General features: G+C 36.4%; 2 non-coding genes across 2 annotated transcripts; both read left to right on the forward strand.

The window, feature by feature from the left end:
• Positions 1-298: 298 nt before the first annotated feature.
• LOC126033318 (small nucleolar RNA SNORA51) lies at positions 299-431 on the forward strand. The gene has a single exon (XR_007504425.1). It is a non-coding gene; the product is annotated as a small nucleolar RNA SNORA51 (small nucleolar RNA).
• Positions 432-10,899: 10,468 nt separating this feature from the next.
• Positions 10,900-11,006, forward strand: LOC126032877 (U6 spliceosomal RNA). The gene has a single exon (XR_007504037.1). It is a non-coding gene; the product is annotated as a U6 spliceosomal RNA (small nuclear RNA).
• Positions 11,007-14,377: the final 3,371 nt, after the last annotated feature.

The raw sequence follows: 14,377 nt of genomic DNA on the forward strand, positions 1-14,377 counted from the left end.
ATAGGCTGTTTGCATTGCAAGTATATGTCTGATCACAGTTCAGTTTCTAAAATCTCAAATAGTTTAAAGAGATTCCAAATGTGGTCCTTGAATGGAGAGCCAGGGGTCAGCCCTGAGCTCCCCTGTGTGGCTCCTTAAAAAAAGGAAAAAAAAAATGTAGAAAGCCTGTCTAGAGTATAGGCTGGTGTACATGGGGAGGAAGGACACTAGGGATAATGGTGATGGGAATGTTGTACTGGTGAATAGTTTTTTATATATATAAAAAAACAAAAAGAAAAGAAAAGAAAAGAAAAGAAAATGCTTCCCAATGCTTACCACAGGCTGTGTTCTTTACACTGACTGTATAGAAAGAGGAGGTACAGTAAATTCACCTTATATACACCTCAACCCAGGCCTTTTTCCTGGTCTGTATTGTGAATGGGAGGACAAAAAAAAAAAAAAAAAAAAGGAAAAAAAAAGGAGAAAAAATTGCTTTCCTAACAATTGCTACTATTCTGAAGATTGAATTGCCTATCACCTAGAAATCATATATTCTTAAAAACAGCTAAAAATCCAACCAAACCAACATATTAATTTGTAACTGGTGTAAAATGCAAATATTTCACAGTTCTGGAGAATAGACTTAGTGCTTAGCTGATATAACTTAATCATTGGTATGATCCAATAACTCCTAAGAATTCAATCCTCTCTCTAAAAGGAAGTCTATTGAACTTCCTCAATATTGCTATAACTAAAATTATACTTAATTAATATTTTATAAAATATGAGTTATAGCCAAATATAATAGGATACTCATCCAAATTTGATTGTCTTCTTTGGAAGGAAATTATTGTCTACAAGGCAAGAAATGTTGGGTGAAAGTAATGGCACTGTGCATATTTGCCTTAGAATCACTACTGCATTCTTAGAATTACTATTGTAATATTATTTGTTTTGTTTCAATTATGTATTTATTTATTTATTTTGCTTTTGAAGGGTTTGTGGCAACACTCACTTAGGGCTCCCTTGGGCCTGTTCTCAGGAATTCACTTTGCAGTCTAGAGAGCCAAATAGGATGTTGAGGAATGAACTTATTTCCACCATGTGCAAGGCACACTCCCTATCCACAGTACTATATGTCCAGTCCCTGTTGTTTTGGATCCATAATAGTCTCATTTAGTTCAGAGCTTATTCCTGGCCCTATGCTCAGGAATTTTACCTAGTATGGATTGATTGACCATAAAAAGCACAGAAGGTTGAATTTAAACAAGAAACAGCTTTTAAACTCTATCTCCATTGCTCACAAAATTATTCTTTTGCCAACTATTGGCACCTTTGTCTCCAAAATATAGTTTGCTATTCAATTTATATTATTTAGTTTTGGAGTAGCGGATAATAGGTAAAGGGTGTCATGAAATAGGTAACTTAAGAACAATTATACATGTACTATTGTTCCAATGTGTTATAACAAATAACATAAAAAATTCAGATATTTTTTTCACCTAGGAAAAATGTATTGTCTCTATTATGGTGTCCATTGTAACTCTCTTAGGTAAACAGTGAGCCTCTTTTGGTGTCTATTACATCTATTCCTTGTCCTAATACAATTTAGTATTTGGGGGTTCAGCCACACCATTTGATGCTCAGGGGTTACTACTGGCTAAGTGCTCAGAAATTGCCCCTGGCTTGGGGGGGACCATATGGGATGCCAGGGGATCGAACCACGGTCCTTCCTTGGCTAGCACTTGCAAGGCAGACATCTTACCTCTAGCACCACCTCACCGGCCCCTACAATTCAGTATTTTAACCGTTTCAATACAACAGGGTGTTATAATAGGAAAAGCTAAAAGGTGTATATGCTTATCACTAAGTAGAAATCTGTACATGATATTTATCACCATTTTTAGTATAAAAACTTCTAATTATAAAAAGTTCTAAGAAAAGTATGGATAATCTTTAAGTACACAGAAAATTAAATCACCAAAAAAGTCATATCCCAAGAACAGACTAAGAAATTATATTATGTCCTACAATTCCCCAATGATAATATGCATTGGGCTTTCAAATAAATGCAAAATAAGCAATTCATTTATTGTAAATCCTTTCAGGATCTAGGAATAAACCATCTTTTATTAAATTACAAATTGAACTATCCAAACTTTAATTATTACAGACAAATGTATGCTGTAATCTTTATTTGTTGATATCTTTAATTTTCTATAAAATATTTACTTGAAAATAAGTACACCAGGAAAAAAAATTGGATAAATATTCTGTTCTAAGACAAAATGGCTAAAAATGTTTTACATGTCATTAAAAGGAGTTAGAACATGAAATCAAAGTGAGTATACAACACAATGCTGCAATGTTAGATATATGCTCATATTAATATATTTTCTTAAAAAAGTAGAGAGGCTGGAGCAATAACACAGATATTAAAGCCCCTGAGCGTCACTGGGTGTGGCACAAAAACAAATAAAAAAATAAAAGTAGACTGTATAGCACATCAATATATTGAAGGACACAACAACTCTAATCATTGTGCTGTCTTTTTTGTTTGTTTGTTTTGCTTTTGTTTGTTTTTGGTTTCTGGGCCACACCCATTGACACTCAGGTGTTACTCCTGGCTATGTGCTCAGAAATCACTCCTGGCGTGGGGGACCATATGGGACCCAGGGAGTTTGAATGGAAGTCCTTCCTAGGTTAGTGCAGTCAAGGCAGACACCCTACCGCTTGTGCCACCACTAGGCCCAGATTGTGTTAAATCTTAAAAGCACTGAAGAATGGTATTTTAGATGTCATTCTTTAGTCAATATTATAATAGCATCTTCTTTAAATACATTAAGTATATATTTAAAGGAAACATCAGGAACACAATATCAGTAGTTGAAAAAATACCCCTGAAAAGTGTTGAGCCCAGAGTTGGATGAAAAGGCATATTGTAAAAAAAAAAAAAAAAAAAAAAAAGGCATATTGTAATATTTTTGGTCCAAGGTAATAATATGTGGACTGAAAAACACGAAAATCCAATGCCATCCCATGATCATTAGAATACTACCTCTGGGTATTTTGGGTCTAAGACACCACCTATCTCTGAATTTGTCCCCTTCACTTAAGAGTCTAAAATGCACAAAATGTTTCAGTCTTTGCATCAAAACAAAACCTGATTGTCATAGAATATCTATCTGGGCATGGCATTTCAACCAACATTTAGGTGGACAAAATCTAACAGATAAATTAATTATTTTTAATATAATTTTTATTTTTAATTATAGTGGCTTACATATCGTTCACAGTAATATTCCAGGTACATATTTACATTGAATCAGGGGAATCCCCACCACCGAATTGTCCTCCCACAACCGCTCCCATCCTGCCTCCCATATCCTCCACTCCCCGCCCCCCAGGGGATGCTAGAATGCGTAGTCCCTTCTGTGTCTAGTTTATTACTTAGTGGTCTTATAACTGGTCTTGGTGACTCTATTACTGCCCCCTCTAATTGGGAGGCAGAACCAGAAAGTTCAAGTTATGTGGTTTTATTTGAGGAAGAGAAAAGTAATATAATGGGGTAAAAATCGACTACGCTGGCTATGAGCAGAGTCATTCTAGAGGCTCTCATCCTTGGTTTGAGGGACGATGGGGAAAAGAAGAAGGTGAGACACAGCAACAGTTCAAAAAGAGGAATCAAATAAGATATCCAGTGAACACTGCAGCACTAAAAATATGCACCACATAGTTGCCATGGTCTTGAGATAGGAAATATGACAAGGCGCAAAGAGGAAGAAGAGAAAAGAAGAAAGAAAAAGTAAATACATAATTAAAAAAATGGACAACTACTTCAATATCTACCCCAAAACAAAGAAATCGACAAAAACTAGATAAAAATCTAATAAAAAATAAATAAATAAAAATAAAAACAAAAAAAGAAGGATTATTTAGTGTTTTTTGTCTCTTCTCTCCCCCCCTCTCGCGTAGGCACAGTAAATACTGGGGTCATCCAAAACGGGAATCCCCTTGGCCTAAGAGATACAGGGTTTCTCTGCCCTTGGAAGACTTCTGCTCCGATCTGGATGATAAAGACAGACCTCTAATCTAGGGGTCTCAGTCTGTGCACAGGTCAAGGAGTGGAACTTATGATGAAGACTTTCTTTGTGATTTTAGAAGTTCTGTTTCCTCAATGTCATTTTAATCTGTCTTCTGTGGTTAGTGGTCTTGGCCCTTGCTCTGAAACTCGGATGGAGCCTGAGATATCGTCTTTCGTTATGTTTCCAGAAGACCCGTTCAGTTGCAATGGCCTCAGTCAGGACTCTGGCATTGGAGGTCATGATTGTTATGCAGGACTTAGACCAAACCCTAGACTAGGGCTTTCTTGATGGTCCCAGAATACATACTGCCTGGTCATGGCTCTATAAGCTGGTCATCTGTAGATCACGTTCTTGGCTTTTGCATAGCCATATTGTGGTAAGTCTTTCAAATTTGTTTTATCATTAGTTGGTAAGGTAATATAATCTGTTTTTATGTGCATTTGTTTCCAATTTCCTCATTGTCAGGATATCTTATTAGAACTGGCACATGTTGTTGGAGATCGAGTAGTATTCAGGAAATCCTAGGTGGGCTTTGGTTCCTGTAGCTGTTGTGAAGAACTGTGTCAATTCTATGTCTGGCGTTCAGGATTCAAGTCTGGACAGTCGGTGTATAATCTTCTGGCATCTAAGATAGATCCACATAACATATTTTCAAGGTGGGAGATTCCTCTGTATTGTAAATAAGTATGAGTTCTTATCCCTAGTAGATAAGAGCTTGTTTATATATGTGGGATTTCCCCTTTCTAAGTGTGCCTTTGCAGGAAGAAATGGTGCTTCATTATATTGCCTGTGCATTTGGGGGTGAAAAGACCCGAGAAAAACATTGAACAACCAAAAAACATAAAAATAGAAATAAAAAATATATATGTTTGCTCACATATGTATAGTGAAAAATGCTTTTAAGTAAAATTAAATAAAAAATAAAGAGGTAGTGTTATACAGGTCTTATACTTATGATGGAAGTATAGGTTTCCCCATTGCCTTTTGAGATTTTCTTGTGGGGTGTGGGTTCCCAGGCTCCTTTTCATTGCATACCCTGCCCTTCCTGAGATTGGTAAAAGATTTGAGGGGGGTTTTGTGTAAAGATCACGCATTATGAGTCCTTTTAGGGCTAAGTCCAGTATCCAGCAACAGTCCACGTTAGGATAAGTTGGTAGGGAGAGCCACACAGCATGAGTCAGTAGGGGTGTTGGTTGTCTTTTCCTGCCCATGATGAGTTGTGGGTTTGAGTGGATGTCCCTTCACTGGGTGCTGGGTACTGGTTCGTTGGGGTAGGAGGTCAGTCTTGATGACTAATAGATTAGTGAACTGAGGGTGAAGAGTTTTAATAAGTTGGAAAATCTGGATGGAATTGAGGGGTGAAGGAGTAGTTGGATTCCAGGAAGGGGGATAGGGGAGAGTATTTGGAAGGGGCAGAAAGGAAGAAAGGGGAAAATAAGATTAAATAGGGAAAGAAAAAATAAGAAAGAGGGAGTAGTGAGAAGAGAGGTGAAAAGAGTGGGGGCATGTTATTCTGCTTGGATATGCTCGATGAGTAGGCCCTTAGTGTAAGTCTGCAGGTCACCATTGCTGCTTCGGTGGTCTGGCTGGTCATGTGCTTCAGGTTCTAAAAGAGGGTATGCCTTAGAGATAAAGGGTGTGTTAAAAAGTTTTGTCCAGACAAATTTGTAACGCAACCTGGTATGGCATCTCATGTGGCTTAGCTCTGAGATGCCATCTTAGGTTGTCCATCCTTTGTATCCAAGAACGCCTGTGGACAGAAAAGCTGAGAGGTTACTTTAAATATATCAAGCTTAATGAATTAACACCTATGATTTTGAAATACTTCGATTGTAGTCAGTGATTTCCCATACTATTGCTTACCTGTAACCTTGTATAAAATTCCTAAGAGATTATTATGAGCCTTTGCAGTCACAGGCTGATTATATACCTGTTCACTCTACGCTGTTGTTTCTGCAGTTGCTGGTTTCTTTATGGTTTAATGTGTGGGCAAGAGTTTATGATGTTCGTCTTTATGTGTTTTGGGCACTTCTGCCCAGTATATGTGTGGTATTACAGTGTTTGGAGTTTCTACCCTGTTAACTCCTGATATTTGATCTTTGAATATTAGTTTTATATATGGTGTAGTTTCAAGGTGCTTCAGAATAGTGCTATCATTCTGTGCTTATATTTAATCTTCTGACTTACTTCGTTTAACATAATATGTTCAAGGTCCATCCATGTTGCTGCAAAGTCTGTGATTGAATCATTTCTTACTGCCATGTAGTATTCCATTGTGTATAGAAATCACATCTTAATAATCCACTCATTTGTTTTTGGGCATTAAGGTTGGTACCAAGACTTGGCTAGTATACTGAGTGCTGCGATAAATAGTGGGGTGCATACATATTTTAGGATGAATGTCCTTCTGGCTTGGGGGTAGATATCCAGGAGAGCAATTTCTGGGTCAAATTGCAGCTCAATTCTGAGTTCCTTGAGCACTCTCCAGACTGTTCTCCATAGGAGTTGGACTAGGGGACATTCCCACCAGCAGTGAATGAGAGTGGCTTTCATACCACAACCCCACCAACAGAGATTGTTTCTATTATTTTTGATGTGAGCCATCCTCAGTGGTGTAAGGTGGTAACTTATTGTTGTCTTGATTTGGATTTCCCTAATGATGAGTGAAGGTGAACATGTTTTCATGTGCTTGTTGGCCATCTTTTGATCTTCTTCAGTGAAGTGCCTTTTCATTTCATCTCCCCATTTTTCTATGGCTTTATTTGGTTTTGGTGCACTCAGCTTTCTGAGTGCTTTGTATATTCTGGATTTCAGCCCTTAATTGGACATGTTGAGTGCAAAGATTTTTTCTCATTCAGTTACCTGTCTTCTAGTGTTGAGTATGGTTTCTTTTGCCATGCAGAAGCTTTTTAGTTTGGTTAGTCCTATTTGTTTAGGTTTGATGCTAAAGTTTTTTCCATTGGCAATCTATCATCAAAGACTTTTTTAATATATAGGTCTTCGAGTGTTCTGTCTATTTTTCTCAATAAACTTTATGGTTTCTGTCTGATTTCGAGGTCTTTGATCCATTTTGAGTTGACTTTTGTATATGGGGTGAGGTATGGGTCAATTTTCAGTTTCTTACAAGTGGTTTTCCAGATGTACCAACACCATTTGTTGAAAAGACTTTCTTTGTCCCATTTCAAGTTCTTGGCTCTTTTGTCAAATATTAGTTGACTATATATCTGGGGGCTTATGTCTGTAAATTCTGTTCTAACCCACTGGTCTGAGGCTCTGTCTTTGTACCATTACCATGCCATTTTTATCACTATGGCTATATAGTATAGCTTCAGGTTAGCTAGCGAGATGCCACCAGCTTCTTGTTTTTTAGAATGTGTTTGGCTACCCTGGGTCTTTTGTGGTTCCAGATGAATTTTATGATTGATTGCTCTAAGTCTTTAAAGAATGATGTTTGAATTTGGATGGGGATTGCATTAAATCTATATAGGAGTTTGGGTAGGATGGTCATTTTGACTATATTGACTCTACCTACCCATGAGCATGGGATGTTCTTCCATTTCCTTAGATCCTCTTCGATTTTGTTCTGAAGTGTTTTGAAATTCCCTGGTATAAGTCCTTCACTTCAATTGTAAGATTGATCCCTAGGTATTTAGTGTTTTTTTTTTTTTTACTATTTTAAATGGAATTGAATATTTAATCTCTCTCCTCTACTTCATTATTTGTGTAGAGAAATGCTACTGTCTTTTGTGTATTCACTTTGTAGCCAGCCAATTTGCTGTATTGGTTAATTATTTCTAGAAGTTTTACTGTGGACTTTTAGGGTTTTCTATGTATATCATCATAGCATCTGCAAAGAGGGATAATTTGAGTCCCTCTTTACTAATTTGGATTCTTTGATTCCCTTCTCTTGTTGGATTGCTATTGCTATTTGAATTTGGATGGGGATTGCATTAAGGACTTCTAAGATTATATTAAATAAGAGTGGAGAGAGTGGACAGCCTTGCCTAGTTCCTTAGTGGAAATGTTTTCAGCTTTTCACCATTGAGGATAATGTTGGCTGTGGGCTTTTTATAGATAGCTGTAACTATCTTGAGAAAGGTTCCTTCTAAGCCTATTTTGCTGAGTGTTTTCAACATGAATGGGTGTTGAATTTTGTGAAATGCCTTCTCTGCATCGATTGATATGATCATGTGGTTTTTGTTTTTCTTGTTGTTGATGTGGTGTATAATGTTGATTGATTTACATATGTTGAAACAACTTTGCATCACTGGGATGAATCCCACTTGGTCATGGTGTATAATCTTTCTGATGTAGTGCTGGATTTGGTTTGCTAAAAGTTTGTTGAGAATTTTTGCATCTATGTTCATTAGGGAGATTGGTCGGTAGTTTTCTTTCTTGGCGCTGTCCTTGCCGTCTTTGGGAATGAGTGTGATATTAGCCTCATAAAAGGAGTTGGGGAGGGTTCCTGTCTTTTCTATGGTTTGGAAGAGCCTGTGGATCAATGGTAGTAAGTCTTCTGAAATGTTTGATAGAATTCACCTGTAAAACCATCTGGACCTGGACTTTTGTTTTTAGGGGGTTTCTAAATTACATCTTCGATTTCCTCTGAAGTGATAGGCCTGTTTAGATTTTTCAGATCTTCAAATTTCAGTCTTAGTAGCTGGTATTTTTCCAAGAATCTGTAGATTTCTGCTGGCTTCTCTAGTCTAACTTAGTATAGTGGTTCATAATATGACCTCATGATATATTGTATTTCATGGGGTTCTGTTGTAATATCTCCCGTTCCATTTGTGATCCTATTAATTTGGGTGATTTCCCTCTTTTTTGTTGGTGTGTCTTTCCAGTGGTTTGTCTATCTTGTTTATTTATTCAAAAAACCAACTCCTGGACTCATTGATTTTTTGTATTATTTTCTTGGTTTCTATGTTGTTTATTTCTGCTCTGGTTTTTATTATTTCTTGACTTCTCGTTGTGGTTGGATTTCTTTGCTGCATTTGTTCCAGTTCCTTAAGGTGATCCTTTAAATTGTTGATTTTGTTATTTTCCTCTTTTCTGACATAAGCCTGTATTGCTATGAGTTTCCCCCTAATTACTGCTTTTGCTGTGTCCCATAAGTTTTGACAAGTTGTCTCTTCATTATCGTTTGTCTCAAGGAATCTTTTTATTTTTTCCTTGAGTTGCTCTTTGATTCAACTGTTGTTGAGTAGCATTTTGTTTAATCTCCAGGTGTTTGATTTTCTATATTGTTTCCTCTTACAATCAATTTTGACCTCTGTTGCATAGTGATCTGACATGGTGCTTCTGATGATCCTTACACTTGTGGTTTTACATAAGTTAGATTTATACCCTAAGGCATTGTCTATTCTTGAGAAGGTTCCATGTGGGCTTGAGAAGAATGTGTATTCTGGTTTTGGGGGGTGGAGGGCCCTATATAAGTCTACTAGCCCTAGTTCTTCTAAATTTTCATTTAGGGCTTTTATTACTTTGCTATTTTTCTGCCTGCTGGATCTATCCATTGGTGATAGTGGAGTATTGAGATCCCCTACTATTATCACATTTCCCTTCATGTGTTTCTCCAGGTTTGTGAGTAATTGCCTCACATATTTTGCTGAGTCTACATTAGGTGCATAACTATTGACCAGTGTTAGTACTTCTTGATCTATTGTTCCCCTGATCAGTATGTAGTGACCTTCCTTGTCTCTGATCACTTTCTTGAGGTTGAATGCAATTTGGTCTGATATTAGATGGCTGTCCCTGCTCTTTTTTGTTTTCCCTTGGCCTGAATATTTGATTTCCATCCTTTTATTCTAAGTTTGTGCCTGTCCTGCATTAGTAGATGTGTTTCTTGCAAGCAGCAGAAGTCCGGTTTATGTGTTCTAATCCAATTCTCTAGTATATGTCTTTTAATGGGAGAGTTTAGATAGAACACTAACATTTAGGGAGATTATTGACAGAGAGGGCTGTTGTGTAGTTGTGTTGTGTAGGGTTGTTGTTTCTGTTATAAGCAGTGATTTGGATTGTGTAATTTGTCTCTGAGTAGGTCATTTAAAATTGTTTTTTTTTTTTTTCACAGATATTGCTAGATTGTTTTTATTTGAGAATGTTTTTAGTCTTCCTTCCCATAGGAATGAGAGCTTTATTGGTCTTGGACCCTAGGTTGGAAATTTCTTTCATTCAGTCGTTTACATATGTCACTGCACTGTCTTCTTTCTTGAATTGTTTCAAATGGGAGATCTGGTTTGATTCTTATGTCCCTTCCTTTGTACTTGAGGTCTTTTTTCTCCCTTATGGCTTTTAAGAGTTCATCTTTTTCCTGTTTTTTTTTTTTTTTTTTTTTTTTTTTTTGCCATTTGGATTACTATATATCTTGGTGTTGGCTTATTAGGGTCTATTTTATTAGGGACTCTTTTTACTTTCTGGAATTGCATCGAGGTCTCTTTCCAGAGGGTTGAAAAATTTTCTGCTATTATTTCCCTGACCACTGTTCTTCCCCTTTCCCTGTTTCCTCCCCTTTGGTATACCTACAATTTTTAGATTATTTCTTTTGTCTTTGTTTATTAAGTACTAGACTTTCTCTTCCAGTGCTTTGCCTTTTATTTCCTTGTTGGTTTCCTGGACGAATTTTGATTGCAGTTTTTCTTTGAGTTGCTCTATACGCTTTTCCAGCTGTGAGATTCTACTCGTATAGCTCTTTACATTTTTTATTGTTTCCTTACATTCCATTTGTATGGAATTTCTCATATTCTGTAGCAGTTCTTCTCTTAGGTGGTTGTTTTATTCATCCATGGTTTTCTTGTACTCACTGGCTAGTGCATCTTTCAAAACATTTACCATGGTGCTCGCTTCGGCAGCACATATACTAAAATTGGAACGATACAGAGAAGATTAGCATGGCCCCTGCGCAAGGATGACACGCAAATTCGTGAAGCGTTCCATATTTTTTAGAGCTGAAAGCTGCTGGATATACTAATAAAGTGCCTCATTCGTAAAAAAAAAAAAAAAAAAAAACATTTACCATGATTTGCATTTCTTTTTTCATGGCTGTTTTCAGATCTTCATCTCTTGGATCTATTCATTTTGGTGGACTTGGAAACTTGTTTGTGTTTCCTTCCAGATGTTAGGGTCTTCCTTGGTTTACCCATATTTCTTTGCAATTCTTGGTGTTGCCTGGTTTGTAGGGCCTTTCGATTAGGGTGCGCTTTTGCCACCTGCCTTGTTTGATATAGGTATTTCTGGTTTGTTTGGTATTTTGCTTCCAATTTTATGGGCTCTTAATTATTTAAGAAAATTGGATGTTAAGTCTGAGCTGGCTAGACCTATATGTTGTGTTAGGCTATATTCACGTGGTCAGCATGAGTGGGCGGGGCTTTCCTACCCGAGGCAAGCAGGGAAAAACCAGGCAGAGGTTTGCGCGTTTGGAGTGAGTGGGCGGGGCTTCCCTACCTGAGGTATGTAGGAAAAACCAGGCAGATGTGACTAGGGCAGTTCCAGCGGTCCAGAAATATTAATTATTAAGAATCTTTAGGGGGTGGCTAAGTGGTGACACAAAGCAAAAAAAAAAAAAAAGAATCTCTAGGGGCTGTATTGATAGCACAGCTGTCAGTCAATCCCATACAGACTCTAGTTCGATTCTCAGCATCCCATATGATCTCCCAAGTCTTCCAGGAACGACTGTGGAGTACAGAACCAGGAGTAACCTCTGAGCACTGCTGGGCATGACCCAAAAACAAAACAAAAACAAAACTCTAAAATATAAACGAATAATTTCAACATTAGTGTATGACATATAATAACATATAATTAAACATTCTTAAATGTTTTATTTGTTTTAACCTAATGTTAACGGTTATGTAATATAATTGTAAAACAAAAATTCTTTAAAAGTCTTAAAATTTTGTAAGTTCAGATTTATGATTTACTAAAAGTTGATCCATACATACATTGAAAGAAACATATAAAATAGAAAGCTAAAAGTGTTATTTAATATTGGTAAAATTATGGCATTTTGGTAAAGTATTTGTACACAATGATGAAGAAAGATCTCATGTGTTCTATAAGAATACCAGTCACAGATAAGTGCACAACACCACTCCTCTAAGCAAAATGGATTGCCAGATCTCAGATAATCTTATTGATAGATCCTGAGAAATTAACAAAATTATGAGATTATTGCTATTGTATGTCAGTCATTGAGGAAGATAATCTCCAAAGGTTAAAAAAATCAGGAAAAAGCCTAACAGGGCATGTAATCCTCTTAGAGTTCAGCTTACTTAAAAGTTTTTAAGTAATGATGAAGAAAGTAGAAACTGGGGCTTAGTCTAGAAATTTTGATAGAAAGATTATACCCATGGTATACTTAAGTTGGTTGTTCTTCTTCTTTGGTTAATGTTGTTTGGGGGCCACACTAAGGATTACTCAGGGTCAACACCTGCTCTCTATTCTGGAATTACTTCTAGCAAGCTTGGGGACCATTTGAGATACTGGGGTTAAAATCCAGGTTGGCTGCATTCAAGACCAATATCCTTCCCAACATACTATTTTATTTCTTTTATGATATTCTTTGAAGTCCAAAAAAGAAAAGAGACAGCTGCATAGATAACTGATAATATCTTATCACATTTTCTCTCACATCTGCAGGTGAACATTAGTTAGGAGTGTATGAAAAAATTATTACAAGAAAAATATCTAACAAGAATTCTAGAAGAAAAAAAAATAGCTCATGCAGAGCTGAAAAATGTTCTCATCAGTTGGAAATTTTCATCATTTTGTAGGGATTGTAAAGAGGTCTTGCATTGTACTAGGGAGATGCTAATTTATTAGTTTCTGTGAACTTTCTCAAGATATGCTTAAAAACTTCAGTGGCAAAGCGATAGTATAATGAACTGGTTATTTGTCTTGTATGAAGCTGACCTGTAACTGATACCCAATAGCATTCCTAGATCACCACCAGGAGAAATTCCTGGTACAGAGCCAGGAGGAACCCCTGATCATTGCCTGTGTGGCCCCCAAATTAAAGCAACCCACTAACAAACAGAAGTCAAAAAGAACAAAAGTGTTTCTAAATAATGTCTAATATGTCATATGAAAATTTAAGAATATTTAAGATATAAAATATCAGTCATAGAAAACCTAAAAATTTGTTCAGTATATTTTTCTATATTAAGAGTGTCCTAAAAATACAAGCAATCTTAAAAGTGAAAAAACAAAACAAAACAAAACAAAAAAATCCAGTGCTCCACAGAGATAATAAAATTAGTACATGAAAATTTAAAGTTTTCATTATTGTTTCCCTGATTACAATGAAGCAGGTGAAGATATCTAATATGGTAAGTGGATATGCTGAATAAACATTTGAAGAAGCCCAAACCAAAATTATTGAAAAAATATTAGTCATTAAGTAAACTGCTGCATAAGATTATTAACATACTAACCAAACCATTACAATTAACTAGTGATTTTGGAGTCATCAGAAGATTTGTCAATAGAAACTTTATTGGAAGCCAAAAATGACAAAAAAAAAAAACAGAAACAAAACAAACAAACAAACAATAGAATCTCTCTAACCTTTAACACAATGGTCAGCCAAATATTTGTATAAAAGCAGTCCATGAAAGGGATAGAAAAATAAATGAAGAAATTATAGCTGGAATTGTGTTGCAAAAGACATTGTGAAATCCAGCTATCATAAAAGTAACAGAAAATTTCACAACAAACATAGATTAAGACATTCTGCTTCCAGCCAGAGCGGTGGAGCAGGTGGTAGGGCATTTGCTTTGCAAGCACTAACCTAGGATGGACTGTGGTTCGATCCGTGGTTTCTTTTATGATCCCCCAAGTCTGGAGCGATTTCTGATTGTATAGCCAGGAGTAAACCCTGAGCATCATCAGGTGTGGTCCCAAAACCAAAACAAACAAATAAACCAACAAACAATACAGTATACTGCTTAAAATCATGCTGATTTTCAAAGATATCTCTGGAGAGGCCAGGGTGATAGTTCAATTGGATAAGCCTTTTGCCTTGCTTGCAGCCAACTGGGTTCATTCTCCATTTTTCCTTAAGTTTTCCCCATGTACCACCAGGAATAATTCCTGACTATGGAGTCAGGAATAACGCCTGAACGTTTCCAGTAAATAAACACACAAACAAATATACCTAGAGAAAAATGACTGACTATAGAGGAAAAAAAGGGGAAAAAAGGTCATGCTTTATTCGAGAAACAACTCAACTCAGAGTACAGTTTACCATCATCTTGGAAGCAGTAAAAAGTAAAAGAAACAAAAATAACATTCTAATTTGGAATTATTTATCATTG

The sequence above is a fragment of the Suncus etruscus genome, chromosome 16, assembly GCF_024139225.1.
Source record: "Suncus etruscus isolate mSunEtr1 chromosome 16, mSunEtr1.pri.cur, whole genome shotgun sequence".
Taxonomy (NCBI): Eukaryota; Metazoa; Chordata; class Mammalia; order Eulipotyphla; family Soricidae; genus Suncus; species Suncus etruscus.